The sequence below is a fragment of the Jaculus jaculus genome, chromosome 3, assembly GCF_020740685.1.
Source record: "Jaculus jaculus isolate mJacJac1 chromosome 3, mJacJac1.mat.Y.cur, whole genome shotgun sequence".
Classification (NCBI taxonomy): domain Eukaryota; kingdom Metazoa; phylum Chordata; class Mammalia; order Rodentia; family Dipodidae; genus Jaculus; species Jaculus jaculus.
In genome coordinates this window covers 125821780-125833454 of record NC_059104.1, presented here as the reverse complement: position 1 = coordinate 125833454, position 11675 = coordinate 125821780, and the positions used below count along the sequence as shown (strand labels likewise).

General features: G+C 39.4%; 1 pseudogene; it reads right to left on the bottom strand.

Moving 5' to 3' along the window:
- Positions 1-1285: 1285 nt before the first annotated feature.
- Positions 1286-2140, bottom strand: LOC101611490 (annotated as a pseudogene).
- Between the last annotated feature and the right edge of the window lie 9535 nt (positions 2141-11675).

Below are 11675 nucleotides of genomic sequence, written 5' to 3'. Positions count from 1 at the left end.
TGCAGAGGTAGGTTGTGATGGTGGGTCTTGAGGAGAAATGCTTGCTTTTGTTATGTTCACCTATTGAAATCCTCTAAATTTCAGCTGGACCTGATCTAAATGTGAGACTATGGGCTTTGAGCAAGAGTCTTAGAGTATGTGCCTGGGCTGGAGAGATGGCGTAGCGGTTAAGCGCTTGCCTGTGAAGCCTAAGGACCCTGGTTCGAGGCTCGGTTCCCCAGGTCCCACGTTAGCCAGATGCACAAGGAGGCACACGCGTCTGGAGTTCGTTTGCAGAGGCTGGAAGCCCTGGCGCGCCCATTCTCTCTCTCCCTCTCTCTGTCTTTCTCTCTGTGTCTGTTGCTCTCAAATAAATAAATAAAAATTAAAAAAAAAAAAAGAGTCTTAGAGTATGTGCCTGATGGGAAGCCTGGGAGTCAGGGATATCTTTAATATGTAGGAGGGTTGGGAAACACTGAGGGCTGGCTGGTGGACTTCAGCCAAGAGTGTCTATGATAAATTAGAATCTCTCCTACTTCTTTGTGTTCACAGCTTTGGGGTTCTGGTTTTGACATAAAGGGAACCTTGAACAGGGGAATGGGAGAAGTGTCTGAGGTCAGAGACCAATCACCAGTCTATCCCACATCCTGAGAGGAAATGAGGATCTCAGACTGCAGCCACCCGGACCTAAAATTTCAGTCTCCCTGATAGAAGTGGAATTAGATTCTCCCAAATAGCCTCCAGACAAGAGCTGAGGCTTGGCAAGACTTTTGTCTCATGTGTCCCCATGCAGAGACTGGTTGTCTGCCAGGCTTAAAGCTACAGAACTGTAAAATGAAATTTTCTTTTACTAAGCAAAGGAATTGGTGATGCTTTAGTATATTGCTATAGTAATAAATACCACTTCATTATTTAGGTGTGTGGAAGTAAATGCCTGAATAAAAATAGTTAAGAAGTCACCTGCAAAGATCAGAACTGAGGATGGCATGAGGAGGTAGTCCTTGAGTTTGTTCCAAGTTATTTGACTTTTAAATGTAAGTATATACACAGCACACTAATAACTTTGGTATGTGTTAATAGATTATCTCAGGATTATGGATGATTTTGTCTTCTTTTTAGAACTGTTTTTTTTTTTTTACAAGTGCAAAGGGGGCTTTAATTCATAAGCAAAGTAAATTTAATTGGTAAAGATCTTTCTACATGTATGAAGCAAGCAAATAATAAATTCCAAGGGAAAAAATCCTACATATAGAGAAGTGAGAAGCATCCTAAGATGACCAAAATATATAAATATGTACACCCATTGTCACCGCCTCCTACGGAAACCTTTTTTCTTCTGACCTTTCTTAAGGATCTTCTTGCACTTCTTAAAAGGCTTCTGGTCCTCAGAGAGTGAGGACCTCTTCCTGTTGATGCACTGATGTAAAGAGGGAATGAAGCTGTGAGTTCATGCCTTCCTTTCTCTCGCTTACTGACAGATGCACCATCATACTCTCCTCATAGTTAATCCTGTGCTGGTCCTCCTGACTTTGGCGAGGGACATGAGGATGGCAGACATCACAAATTTCTTCTGGAGCTTCGGAGTGCTGCTCAGAAGTTCACGAATGGAGCTACCCAATGCCGTCTCTTGGCTCGCTCCAGACGCTTTTTCTCTCGCTCAGCTTCTGTCTCATCGTAATATACTGGAACCAGGCGTGGTGGGACAGACTTCTTAGACCCTATTCAGATTTCTTCCCTGAAATCCCTGACTGCTCATCCTCTGCTCTATCTTCTTCTTCATCTACAGAGCTCAACTTGCTTTTCATATTGCTGGGATGGGGCATACAGTTTGTCAATTTGTTACTTCCGTTTCTAGTCCAAGGGGTGAAGTTCTTCCAAAACCATGCAAATGTCCACCAGTCCCAAGACTGCAGCATGTCCTTGAAGAGGTACTCCTGAGGATTTGCCAGGATGAGGTGGCTCAGATCAATAAGGTTCATGAGGAACAGCTGGTCTTTCACTTCCAAGAAACTGAGATTCTTCCTCGTGGCATATGCTCCAGCCTGAACTTTCTAGGTCAGAGCTTGTACTTGCGCTGTGACAGCCACCCCTGCTCTTGGAGGCTTTTCAGAAGTGCCACAGCACTTGGCGAGTCTGACTCCAACATCCCCTCGGCAGCCATCTTTGTAAAGCCCATCCCTTCCGGAGCACTAGGGTGGTTTTCATAGATTTTCTAGAACTGTTTATGTGTGTCCAAGTTTTTCCCCTTTTATTTTTTCTTTTAAAATTTTTATTGACAACCTCCATTCATATGCACAATGTACCCTGCTCATAATTCTCTCCCACCACCTTCCTTTGTCTCCCATTTGCTATCCCTACTTTGCTGCTGAAACCCTTCTTTCCAACTAATCCGTCTTCTATTTTGATGCCATTTTTGCCCTCATATTCTGCAGGTTTAAAACTATGTACTAGTAACATTTAAGTCGTAATTTATTTATTTGCACGTGTGTGTGTGTGTGTGTGTGTGAATGGATTCACCAGGGTTTCTTACCTGTTACTATTGACAACAATTATCTACCCAGCTTTATGTGGTGGTGGGGGGTGGGGACTAGGGAATTTAACCTGGGCTGACAGTTTTTTTGCAAGCAGATACCTTTAACCACTGAATCATCTTCTGGCCCTAGTTGTAATTTTTTGAGTCAGAAAAGTTTTTAGTGTCCAGATTGGACAGTGCTGCCCTCAACAACACTGTTAACATGTACTTTTGCTCTCTGTCACTGTGACAAAATACTTGAGATTATCAACTGAAAAGATCAATGGTTAACTTTAGCTCATGAGTTCTAAGGATTCAGTCTATGGACTTTGTTCCATTACTTGTAGACATGTGGTGAGGCAGAACATCATGGTGGGAGCACCTGATGGAGCAAAGTTGCTCATTTCAGGGTGGCTAAGAAGAAAGAAGAGAGGGAAAAAAGGAGGGAGGGCAGAGAGAAAGATGTCAGGAAATAATATACGCTTCAAAATAGGCACCCAGTAATCTGCTTCCTCTACTATTTCCACCATGTCCTAGTAGCCTGGTAAGCTTTGGATAGATCAGCCACTCACTTGCATGACGAGGTCAGAGCCCTGCTTAGCCAGCCATCTTCTGTCTCTGAACATTGCCTATGGGGACCATAGGCTTTGAAGGGACTTTTAGATCCAAGCTGTAAGAGTAACTCTTCTTATTTCTGTATGAAGGTGGTTGAAATTACATAGTTTATTTCAATAATATTTAATTGTTTAATATGTTTTCATTCCAGAATAGTTTATGTAATCCAGTACCTAAGCATGGTAATTCTCAGTAAATAGTCATTTGATAAATATGCAAAACACTTTTATTTGAAATATTCTTGTGCAGTTAGATAATGTAATGAATTCTCTCTCTTTGTGGTACATCTTTAAGGCACTTTTGTATTGGCTTTCTAAGTTTTTGCTGTTGGGGTGCTTAAATTTATTAGCCTGAACACCACAGTTGAAATAAGGAAAGATAGGCCAAAAGGAGGAGCAGCAGTAAGGTGAAAGTGCTGGAGCTAATCATCTGAGAAGAGAAGACACCATTGACAGTGACCTGTCTGTGTGTAGTTCCGGAGGTTGTTTCATATGAAAATGCTCTCATCAGAATTTGTGTTCTCAGTGCATGGTATTTTACATTTAGTAATTAAATATATTATGCAAATAATTGGAAATCTTATCAGTCCTTAAATCATGGAGCTGGTCCTGTTTACATTCTCTCTTTTTTATGATTTATATACTCAAACCAACAAAAAATACTAGTCCTGGCAATCTTGCCTTCTATCACCCAAATGTTTTTTATCAAAGCCATTAGTAATGGTGATTTTTTTATAGCAGGCTGTGAACTGGCAAACAACCAGGCGTACTAAAGTCAGATTTTTTTCTTGGTTGTTTTTTATTTCATTTCCTCATTTCTTTTTTATGAGATTGGTTTATGTTATTTGATTTCTCATTAAATTTTATATTTGTGGATTTATTTTATGATTTCTCTGATGTGCCAAGATTCCTTTGCTGCAAGTGATAGTAAAAAGATGGATAACTTTGCAGAGACAGTTTATTTGACAGAAAATGGTATCTCTATACTTTACCTACCAAGAGTATTCTGATATATTTATTGTTTGACAAATAACCTAGGCATGTTCTAAATTCTATTGGATTATTTTTAAGCCATCCTTTATGTCATCTAGGTACCAGAAAAAAAATCAGACTTATAATGCTTTTCATCTCATATTTAACATTTATGGCTAGGACTTTTGCACATGGACTGTAACTGCAGAGCTGGGGTGAAACCAAATGGGGTCCTTTAGAATATTGTTACTTTAACGATGGTATAAAATCCCTATCCTTTGCTGTTCTACTGTGAGAATCAGGTGAACAAATATTGGCGAACTTGTGTGAAGATTGATTCAAAACATTCCAGCCTATTCTTTGGACTCTGACCTGGTACCCTGGAGGTGTGGGTCCATGTGATAACCATAAGCACACTAGTTCAGAGAGATATTGGAGTTTGTGTGATTCACTATAACAGAAATTCAGGGTAGTTTCAAAGCTAGATCAAGTGGTGCAATGGTTCACTGTAGCACAGTAAATTCTAGAAGGACCATTGGCCTACAGCAGAGAGAGCTCCATGCTTAGAGGTGTCATTTTCAAACAGGTACACAGTGTACTTTACCTCATTGAGCCTTCTGTTACCTACACTTACTCTCCTCTCATTAATTATTCATTATTTCATAGAAGACCCCCTCATTTAATTATTTTTTCTGTTTTACTTTAATTATTGTTTACTTTATGTATTCTGAATTTGTTGTATACTTGTGGATTTATTTACTTCTTTCAATCCTGTCCTTTATCCCTCAATGACATTCTACACTCATGAACTGGAAGACAATATTGTTGAGAAGGAAATACTTCTCTAACCGATCTGCAGATTAAATATCTCTGTTAAAATGCCAAATGTGAAGCTAATCCTAAATTAAATTAAATTAAAATAGCATGCTTCTATCCACATTTCCCTCCCACCACCAAAGAAACGGACAAAGACAGAGGACTCACATTTCCTAACTTCACCATTTATTACCAAATGTTTTATTGCATGAAGACAGAAACATTAATCAATAGAATGTTTATCAATGGCCACAAATTAATCCTTATATTTGTTTCCATGAATTATTGTTTAATTTAAATTGATTAAGTTAAATTGTTTTTGACAAATATATCAACAAAATATGACAAGGAAAGAAGAAGCTTCAAAAAGGGTCCTAGGACAAATTGGATCACCACATGTAAAATTTTAAAGTGGGTTCCTACCTTATCTATATGTAAAAATTAGCAAAAAAATCTGTTATGGACTAAAATTTGACAGAGAAAAAATTCTGAACTCAGTAGAAGAATGCAAAAGAATGGGTCTCTATAACTTTGGTTAGGTTCATTTTTCTGGATGCAACACTAAAAGCATAATTAACAGAAGACAAGCTAGATTGGCTATATCCAATTCACAATTTTTCATCAAAAAATTGATATGGTCCAAAAATGTAAACCAACTGCAAAGCAAATATTAGATAAAGAAATACTGTTGGAATAGAAAAACAACATTTGTGACTGAATAATTAAAAATACACAATTAGAAAATGAATGTGGTGGTTTGATTCAGGTGTCCCCCATAAACTTAGGTGTTCTGAGTGCTAGGTTCCCAGCTGATGGGGATTTGGGAATTAATGCCTCCTGAAGGGAGTGTATTGTTGGAGGCAGTTTATGGGTGTTATATCCAGTTCCTCCTTGCCAGTGTTTGGCACAGTCTCCTGTTCCTGTTGTCCACCTGACGTTGGCCAGGAGGTGATGTCCACCCTCTGCTCATGCCATTGTTTTCCCTGCCAACATGGAGCTTCCTCCTCAAGCCTGTAAGCCCAAATAAACCTTTTTTTTTCTCACAAGCTCCTTTTTGTTGAGTGATTTTACATGCAATGTGAACCTGACTGCAACAGTAAAGTGGTACTGAAGAGTAGGATTGCTGCTAGACCCCTGCCTGTGTGGCATTGGCCTTTTAGCTGGTTTTTCAAGAGGAATTGAAAGGAATTGAAACCTTGGCCTCAGAGATGCCTTGAAGTACTGTAAGTACAGCTTGATGGACTATTATGGTCAGAGTTGAAAGGCCTGAATGTAGTAAAAACTATGGGCTGTGAAGTTTGGCTTATGAGGATGAGAAAAAGCTTTGCTTGGACTGGTCTAGCAGTTTGTGTGAGGTTTGCTGTTATGCCCGTGTCCTGAGAAGTTGTACAGGGTTGCTTTACATAGATATGAACTGGTGTGAGCAGAGGGATATGGCACAGAAAGAAAAATCTTTGACACAGAAAGTCTTATATTTGGCCAACCAGGCCAAATGAGCCAAAGGATGCAATAGTGGCATGTCTGTTATGGGGGAAACCAACTGACCTCTAATTTGACTGGAGGCCCACTCCATGGGAGGGAATACATCCCTGGTACTGAAAACCTACAATAGGGGTATTCATAAGCCATAGGGGTGTCACATCTGCTGCTGTCTGGCTAAATGTATGTACTATGCACATCAACCTTCCCAGTAAGCATTTCTCTTAATGTTTATAGCCATATGTTAATGCTACTCTCACTTTTTCATTAGAGAACTTTCTTATTTGAAATGGCAGGGACCTTGGGATGAGTCAGAAGGCATCACAGTGTGGAGAAGAAGTGACAGAGGAGTGCTTAACCTTACAAGGCTCAGGGTCCATTGTGGAAGAAGTGGAAGAAAGAATGTAAGAGCCAAAGGAAGGTTAGGACTCCTTACAACGTGATCCTCCACACACCAAATGGCTTGGATATCCATGACCTCACAGTACCAGATACTGCTTATGCAAGACCATCATAATAGGAGGAAAAGATGGTGACATCAAAATAAAAGAAAGACTGATTGAGAGGGGGAAGGGATATGATGGATAGTGGAGTTTAAGGGGAAAGCAGGGGGAGGGAGGGAATTACCATGGGATATTGTTTACAATCATGGAAGTTGTTAATTATAAAAAAATAAATTAAATTAAAAATTACAAAAAGAAGAGAAAAATCATTGGGTGAACTGCTGCCCATTCAGTTGTAATTGAGAGATTACAACCTTTGAGATTGGGCCAGCTGACCTGCACAGGAGCAACAGGAAGAATGTAGACTTTTTTTGAAGGGGCCTGAGTGCTCAAGGAGTGTCTTGTTCTTCAAAGTCTACTATATTCCGCCCTGGATTAACAAATTGGTACCCTATCTGGTATTGTGGAGTATAAGCAATGCAGGTAAGAGAGGGTCATTGAGTTTGCAACATGGTCTTGTGTTTTGGAAATGGCCATGGGTAGTGTGAAGCAGGTTTGCTGGATGCCTTCATGGAGATATGATGGAGCTGTGAGGATGGACTGTGGGTTGCAGTGGAGACCCAGTGGAGATGCTGGAACCACAAGATGGCTGTCAAGGAAAGCTGCCAACCCTGGTGAACTTTTCTAGGACTGTGAGTAGCCTAGCTGGAGGTGCAGGATTGGAATGCTAGAGACTTGTTGCTGGTTAGAATTATCAGACTTGGAGATTTGTCATTGACTAGAGTTGTTGGAGTTGAAGTTAAAGAGTTTGATGTTTTCCCTGGTTGTTTTAAATCTTGTATTGGTTGAATATTTCTTTGCTATGGCCAATGACACCTTTTATAGTGTGAATGTTTATTCTGTGCCATTATGGGCTTTGGGGGGATTTTTGGAATTATGGCTCAGTTAAAAGATCTTGGATTATGGGAATGTTTGAGCATCATTAAGATTGATAAAAACTATGGGGATTTTTAAAGATGGACTGAATGCATTGAATTTTACATCATGGATGGTTAACAGTTTATGGGGACCAGGGGAAGAATGTGGTGGTTTGATTCAGATTTCCCCCATAAACTTAGATGTTCTGAGTGCTAGGTTCCCAGCTGATGGAGATTTGGGAAAATTAATGCCTCCGGGAAGAAGTACATTGTTGGAGGCCAGCTTGTGTCTGTTATAGCCAGTTTCCCCTTGCCAGTGTTTGGGACAGTCTCCTGTTCCTATTGTCTATCTGATATTGGCTAGGAGGTGATGTCCACCCTCTGCGAATGCCATCATTTTCCCTGCCATCATGGAGCTTCCTCCTCAGAACTGTAAGCCAAAATAATCCTCTTTAGTTCCCACAAGCTGCTTTTTGTTGGGTGATTCCTACCAGCAATATGAACCTGACTGCAACAATGAATGGACTATTTCTATATGAATTTGTCTAGGAAGATGTATGGATGAGCAAAAGCATGCAAAAAGACACCCAGCATGTTGCCCATTATGTAAATTCAAATCTAAGACACAGTAAAACACAACTTTACATCCACTAGAACAGGATAATAAAAAATGTAGAGGACAGAATATGCTCTCAAAGAAGTGGAAAATTAAAATGTATGTGTATGTGGGTCATAGAGATGGAAAAGTGTATAGCCACTTTGTAAATACATGGACACTTCTTCAAAACACTAAAGCTTGAGTTACCATATGATTCAATTGAGAGCTGAGGTCAAGAGATATGAAAACATATAGCCTCACAAAGGCTCCTCTACAGATACTCACAAAAATGTTATTAATAATAGCCCAAGCTAGAAACCAACCAAATACCTATCAACTGTTGAATAAATAGATGTGTATGTCCACACAATGACAGACTTTTTAGAGTAAAAAGAATGTACTGTAAGGCATGCCTTAGCATAGATGAGAACTGTCCAGTTAGTTCCCTCTGCATTAAATGTTCACATCATTCAAATATCCAGAGAAATAGGCTGACTGGCTGGGTAGTGGTGGGCTTAGGGACAGAGTGAGCTGGACAGAGTTTTCTGTTAGGTTGGGACAGGCTCCCAAGATGGAGCCACCAAGGTCAGCGGAATGGTGACAGAGGCATAGGAAAGTGGATTATCCACATTCCTCAAGAAACCACCTAGTCCTTATGCCCTCCTTGCCAGGTCATGGGTCATGGTTTCCTGCCCCTTTACCTCATGAGTTACATGGGCATTGTTCTGGTGTCACACCCTAACTACTTTAAATATTTTATTTATTTATTTGAGAGTGACAGAGACAGAGAGAAAGACAGATAGAGGGAGAGAGAGAGAATGGGCGCGCCAGGGCTTCCAGCCTCTGCAAACGAACTACAGATGCGTGGGCCCCCTTGTGCATCTGGCTAACATGGGACCTGGGGAACCGAGCCTCGAACCGGGGTCCTTAGGCTTCACAGGCGAGTGCTTAACCACTAAGCCATCTCTCCAGCCCCCTAGCTACTTTAAATGATTAATGTAATGATCTCCCCTAAAGGAAATTATCTGTTCAACTTAACAAACAAGCTCTTCCTCACTTTCCCCCAGCTGAAACAGCCCTGTAAAGCCCACTACCGGAAAACTCAGACCGGCTGTGCTCCTCTTCTTGTGAGTCAGCCCCGGCAGCTTGTGCTTTTCTCAAATAAAAGCTTTCATCTTTGCCTGAGTGGTTTGCATGGTCTTGGTCAGTGCCAAACCTTACATTTCCTTCTGGGGTAATGAAAGATTTCTAAACTATATTTTAATGTTGTTTCAATAACTATAAATAGCAAAAATCCATTTAATTGTATACTTTAAAGTAGAATGATTGAGATGGGGAGGGGATATGATGGAGAATGGAATTTCAAAGGGGAAGTGGGGCGAGGGAGAGTATTACCATGGGATATTTTTTATTATCGTTGAAAATGTTAATAAAAATTGAGAAAAAAAGGATAAATGAATAGATGTCATGGTGTGTGACTTCTATTCCAATAGTGGCAGATCTTAAACAAACAGAGAATGTGGAAGAAGTATTTTCAAAGGTATTTGGAGAAAAGGAGATAAATTGGGAAATCTTAGAAAAATAGAAAAATCTTGAAAGATAGTTTTTGTCTAGTTGTATAATATTTGATAAACTTTTTTTCTATTAAGGACTATACCTTTTTTTTTCTTTTTTTTTTTTTGAGGTAGAGACTCACTGTAATTCAGGAGGACCTGGAATTTGCTATGTAGTCTCTGGTTGGCCTCAAAGTCAGTGATCCTCCTACTTCTGCATGCCCCACTATGCCATGGAATGCTGGGATTAAAGGTGTGTAGCCCTGAGTGCTGGGATTAAAGGTAGGCAATACCATGATACTCGGCCTGATCTTTCTTATTCTGTGTGATTAGTGTTCTTCACAGGTTAAATCTATTTGATTTAATGAGTTTACTTTAATTAGTTATAATTTCTTATGATTTTATTTTCTTCATGCTGTTTCCTCATGGGGCTCATAAGTTTCTTTGATCTATAGGCTTCAGTTTTCATCAAATATGGAAAACCTTTAATCATACTTTAAAATATATTTTCATGCCCTGCTTTTCTCCTCTTAGACCCAAATAGTAACTGTTTTATACTGGTTCAATCCTCAGAATTCATTTGTGCTCTGATTTTTTTTTGTCTTTCCCTTGTTTTGTCTTAAATAGTTTCTCTTGTTAAATTTTTTACATTCATTAATCATTTCTTGTGAGTCTTGAGTCCCATTTGATTTCCATCAAGAATACATTTTTAAATTTTAATATTTCATTTTTTAAAATTTATTTGACAGAGAAAGAGGGAGAGAGAAAGAATGGGTGTGCCAGGGCCTCCAGCCACTGCATACAAACTCCAGCCACATGTGCCCCCTTGTGCACCTGACTAATGTGGGTCCTGGGGAATCAGACCTGGTTCCTTTGGCTTTGCAGGCAAATGACTTAACTGCTAAGCCATCTCACCAGCCCAAGAATACATTTTTATTGAAGGTAAACTATCCATTTTAAAAGCTGAATTTTCAAAACTTTCAGGTATAATCTTGTTAGAATGTTCAAGCTTTTCAAGCTTTAGTGCATTCATTTGGAGAGATGGAATAGAATCATAATTTCTTGCAATGTTCTTGTTTAATACAAAATAATTAAATGCAAAAAGAATGTTGGAAAGTATCTAATCTTAAAATGAAAACCAAATAGCTTAGAAGACTCAAAAGAAATGAAGCAAGGACTCCATGGTTCAAATCTCAGTGCTATTTCTTATGACTTCATGATATCTTGTACTTCATTTTCCTTCATACAGTGAGAATAATATATATAACCTCTCAGTGTCATTATGAAAATGACAGGAGTTTATGTGCTAGGTAACTAGGAATATTTTCCGACCAACAGTAGCCACTCAGAAATATATATATCATAGTTACATGTAATTATTTAAAAATTATAACATAGGGCTGGAGAGATGGCTTAGCAGTTAAGCACTTGCCTGTGAAGCCTAAGGACCCCGGTTCAAGGCTCGGTTCCCCAGGTCCCACGTTAGCCAGATGCACAAGGGGGCGCACGCATCTGGAGTTCGTTTGCAGAGGCTGGAAGCCCTGGCGCGCCCAATCTCTCTCTCTCCCTCTATCTGTCTTTCTCCCTGTGTCTGTCGCTCTCAAATAAATAAATAAAAAATGAACAAAAAATATTAAAAAAAAATTATACCATAAATGAAAATGTCACTGATACCTTCACATTTGACTTTTTCATCATGATATTTACTTACAACATGGTTGCAATGCATCACTAATTAGTGATGTTTTCATATTCAAATCTGTTTTTTGGAACTATTATAGTACCATAATCT